Source organism: Puma concolor, chromosome B3 (genome assembly GCF_028749965.1).
Source record: "Puma concolor isolate L17-30 chromosome B3, mPumCon1.1.hap2, whole genome shotgun sequence".
NCBI classification, from domain to species: domain Eukaryota; kingdom Metazoa; phylum Chordata; class Mammalia; order Carnivora; family Felidae; genus Puma; species Puma concolor.
In genome coordinates, this window is record NC_141672.1 from 9,214,577 (window position 1) to 9,219,615 (window position 5,039).

Genomic DNA, 5,039 nt, shown 5'->3' on the forward strand with positions numbered 1-5,039 from the left:
ACTTTGGTTCAGGTCATGATCTTGTCGTAGTCCATGGGTTTGAGCCCCGCGTCGGGCCCTGTGCTGACAGCTCAGAGCCTGGAGCCTGTGTCCCCCTCTGTCTCTGCCCCTCCCCTGCTTGCTCTACCTCTCTCAAAAATAAAATAAACATTTAAAAAATTTTAAATACTATTTCTCTTGATTGCTGAGATGTGGGGCACCCCCTTGCAGGCTATGCGGGAGGGGGGAGGCCAGCGCCTCCCTCCTGGCCTCACAGGAGCACAGTCTCTTCCTCCAATTTTCTAAGGCAGATCAGCTCTTTCCATCCCAAACTCAGTGCCTCATCTCCCAAGACCTGAAACTCTGACACCCCTCTCGGCAAAGGACCGCCCTGTTGAGACAGGAATGAGGGAATAAATTCGGGAGGGGATTCCCACGGAGGTGAGGCCCCTTGCTCACCAAGAGGGCTGTTCTCCCAGGTTCTCTGTGGACAGGAGAGTCCCCACACGCCAGGGAAAAGGCTACTAAGCCAGATGGGTTGGGTAAGCTCTCCTGAGGACTGAGATAAAGACCAGGGGCCAGTAGACAGGAATGTGGGTCTGGTTCTCATGGCTAGCGGGCAAGCTGGGAGGAGAGGTCACTTCTCCGCAGCCCGGCCTCTGTCAGGGTCCTGACCTTGGACAGCTTTCCACGGCATCCAAATAGGTGCCTCTGGGCACCTATGGGCGGGACGCTGTGGGGTCCGAGGAGGGTTTGGAGCAGGAGGAGGGCTGGTTAACCTCTTCTCGCCTCTCGCTCTGGGACTTGGTGCGTTCCCCCACGGCTCCCCCTGCCTTTCCACTCTTCCTGTTCCGCCCTCCGTGTGCGAGGCGGCCCGAGAGCCACAGAGAGGCGTCCTGTCATCCAAGCGTCTGCTTCCTGGGCTGCACAGATCAAGAGAAGCCAGGAGGCCCCATCGGGTGCTGGGAGGACGCTGGCTGGGCCTGGAAGGGCAGGGAGGCCTTCTGGGGCCTGAAGAGGGGCCACCGGGATCAGTGCCTGGACAGAGCCAAGCCTGGTGTTCTGAGAAACACTGGGGGGCGCAGCTTGTGTACCAGGCTTACGGTCACCTCAGCACGGGTGGTGACCGCTCCCAGTTCGTAGCAGAGGGAACACAGCAGAACCCGGGCCGGGGAACCCGGGCTCAGAACCCATCTGGGCCAGCGTCCCCGGAGCCCGAGGAAGAGCCTCGTGTGCTGCATCTGCACAGACCAGTGCGTGGGCCGAGCTCAAGGTCCCGAAGTCTCCCCCCTCCCGCCCCCAAAGAGGGAGAAAGGGCTGGCCCTCCAGAGGCTTCTGTGGCGCTGGGGAAAGCGCTTCACAGACCGCAGGCCTGCGGGGGAGCCCGGTCTCTGCGGCCGACTAGTTGTGTGACCTTGGGGGAGTCAGTCTACCTGCACGTGCCTCAGTTTCCTCATCCGGAATACGGGGATGGCGGTGAGGTCCACCTCAGAGGCGGTCGTGAGCGCGGAAGGGGCTCCGCTCCAAGTGAGGGGGACGGCGGCTGGCCCGCGGGGAGCGCTTGGTGCCCACCACACTGGGTAGCCTTAGGGACTCGTAGGAAAGGCTAGTCTCACCATGCTATTAAGCGTACATTATAAACTGTTTCAGGTGCCCAGTCCGAGGCACGTGGTGGGGGCCGCCCAAAGACACGCTATCTCCCTAGCGCACTCCTGACATTAATATTCCAGGGAGAACAGCTCCCGGAGAGGAGACGGGGAAGAGAGAACGAAGGCAAACAGGGACTAAACAGGTTCTGGAAACATACCGGCTCTGCTTCTGAAGCCACGTGCCCAACACAGACAAGGGCCGGAGGGTTGGGCCAGGGACGGCGCCACCTTAGACCTTGAGGTCAGAAATGCAGACCGGGTGCGTTTTGTTTTTTTCAATTTTTAAAGTTTATTTTAAGTAGGCTCCAAGCCCAATGGGGGGGGGGGGGGGGCTTGAACTCACGAGCCTGAGATCAAGAGCCGCACGCTCTACCAACTGAGCCACTGGGGTGTCCCTGTAGACCAGGTGCATTTGACCTGCTGCTTTGCTATGTAGTCTTACTGAGCCAGTAAATACAAGCAAGCTTGGCCTCGGCGTTGGGAATCTCCCTCCTCTCAGAAACTGTCGTCCTGGGTGGAGGAGGGGCCGCTGAGGACCAGAAGGCAGTGAGGACCGGGCCACCGCGGCCCCAGGCACAAGCCGGGTGAGGTGAGCTCCCGGGAGGACGCGCTCACACACAGCGCTGCTCCTAGAGTTTTCCCGACCGAGATAATGACATCCTAACCCAGTACCAACGGTCTTTGAAACGTCACCCAGAACCAGGCACATGGGAAGAAAACGGGGCCAAGGAATGAAGTGTGCCGAGAACATGGAGGGACAGGACAGCCCGGAGGGGAGGGGACACGGGGCGGAAAATGCCGCGTCCTCAGCGATGGAAGCTGCCTGTGATCCTGCAGGCTTCCAGACTCCACAACCAGCCTGAGCCTGCTGAAGACATTCCGGGCTCTTCCTCACCCGGGTGGCAGGTTCCTGGGCGCCCCGGGGATGTGCCGGGGCTGGAGCCCTGAGCTGGCCATGTGACCCAGTGGGCCCAGCACCCACCCCCCCCCCCCCCCCCAGAGCACAGCCTCCGCCCCTTTCCAGCTGCGCCCTCGGATGGGATGTTTCACCAGCCTGAGCTGGGTTTTCTCTTCGGCAAAATGAGAAAAAATGGAACCCATCGTATAGGACCGTGGTGGCACAGGTTAGAAAAACAGCCAGAAGTTCTTAGAGACTAAGTAAAGTGCCCAAGCTTACACAGTACGTGGGGTAGGACCAGAACTCAGGCCTCCCATCCCCAGCCTGTGTCTGTCCACCGGGCCACCCTGCTCTCGGACACCCTGTCACTTTGTCCGCTGAGACAGGAGTCACAAACTGGTGGTCTCAGAGACTGCCTTCACAGCATTGAAATTATTTCACTTTGTTGCCAGCGGTTTAAAAAAATGGGAAATTTCACATAACAGCATAGATCTCCGGGGGCGCCTGGGTAGCTCAGTCCGTAAAGCATCTGACTTGATGTTGGCTCAGGTCATGACCCCAGGGCCGTGGGATCGAGCCCTGCGTCGGGGCTCTGCGCTGACAGCACGGAACCTGCTTGGGATTCTCTCTCTCTGCCCCTCCCCCCACTCACCCTGTCTCACTCTCTCTCAGAATAAAGAAACATTTACAAAAAAATCACAAAGATTTCCACCTTCCCCCCGAGAAATCATAACCTCTACAAATGCTGAGCCTGATTCCTACATGGTGACAGCCGGCTGGCCCTGAGAGGCAGACGCCCCATCTGGGCAGGGTCACAGACCCTACTTTTCCGGGTCCCCCCAAATATCCCGGGTCTCTTTCTCCCCATTTCCTTTCCCTTCTGGCCTCACAAGCACTCGGACACAGGGACGTGCCGCCTTTTGGAGAGGACGTCCCTTGCCCCTTAGGAGGGAAGCCTCTCGACACAAGAGCTGATAAAAATTGCAAAGCATCCCTTGAAATGTGTATGTGGTGATTAGCAGGCCGGAGACATGATTTATGAAGAACGGTGAACACAGGAAATGTGCCAAGCTTGGCTGAACAGTGACGTGGCCAGAGATGCGCTCCGACCACGGGCCTCGGGAAGGAGCTGAGTCCTTAGAGGAGCCTGAGGGGACAACCCAGCGAGGCAGAAACTGAGCCACGGGAATTTTCAGCTGAATTATCAGGAAACCATCCCCGGAGTTGTCAAAGCCTGGGCAGAGTCACTGTGGAGATGGAAGGAAATGCCTTTCCTGTTCCTGCCTGACTTCTTCTCAAAAGCGGACATCAGGCCTTTCAGCAGGCACGGGGGAGGCAGCCTTCCTTCAGAGATGCTCTGGAACCTGGAGGAAGTGGGCCCGGGAGGGATCACCAGGATTTAGCTTCAGTCTTTAGCACCCAAAGGAAATGGCCCAGTCAGGATCACTGGGGTCCGGTCTGTCCCAGGATCTGGGCTGGTTACCAAAACATGGCCACAGGATTCTGGTTTTGGAAGAATAGCCTGTTGGGTAGGTGTTTTAATCAAGACTCTTTTCAGTTGTAACAAAAACCCAACTCAATCCAGTTCACGTGAAAAGAAAAATTACTGGCTTCCATAAATGATCTTTTCAGGGGTAGTACTGCTTCAGGTATGGCTGGATCTAGGGGTTCAACAGATGCCATCAGGACCTAGTCTCTCTCCACCTCCTAACTCTGCTTCCTTCTATGTTGGGTTCATTGTCAAGTAGACTCCCCGCCGTGGTAGTGAGTTGGGGATGACCAGAGCTCTGATCTCACATCCTGGAGACCTCACAAGAAGGAAGCACACTTCTTTCCCATAAATCTCATCAGACATCCTGAGAGCAGCTCTTACTGAAACAATTTTGGATCGTGTGCCCATCCCCATACTAACCAATCAGACTGAGCTGGGGTGTAATGCTATGGCTGGCTATCCAGCACCCTGAACCCATCGAGGCACTGGATTGGAGTGGGGTTGGCCCTTTTTCAATCCAGATGGGCTGCCTGTAGAGGAGGTATTCTCCATAGGACAGTTAACCTTCTGTTTCTAGAAGTGGGAGGGGTGGAACTGAGAAGGCAGAACAACACAGTGGGGTGGCAGACAGAGAGGGCAGGGGAGGGAGGGCAGGGGAGGGGATCCACGACAGTGAGGCTGTCTTTTAGGGCCCACCCAAGCAGGGCCACCACGGAGGCTCTTGGGGCACACTGGGATTCGGGGACACTGCCACTGAGGCCGCCCCAAGTCTCACCGTGGACTGCAGGATCCCAAGTGTCCCTCCCCCAAACGCTGAGGCTGGGACAGTTAACACTCTAGTCACTTGGTGAGGCTGCCTTGGGTTCTGAGTGAATCTGCAGCTTGAAGAGGTCAATGCCGGAAGCCTGGAGGGGCCTGGGGAAGGCGGGGCTCAGGGGCCCGGGATTCTAAGCCCAGAAGGGCAAAATGCACATCCCAAGACACCCACAGTCCCCCCCACCCCCCGCACCCCTTCCCAGTG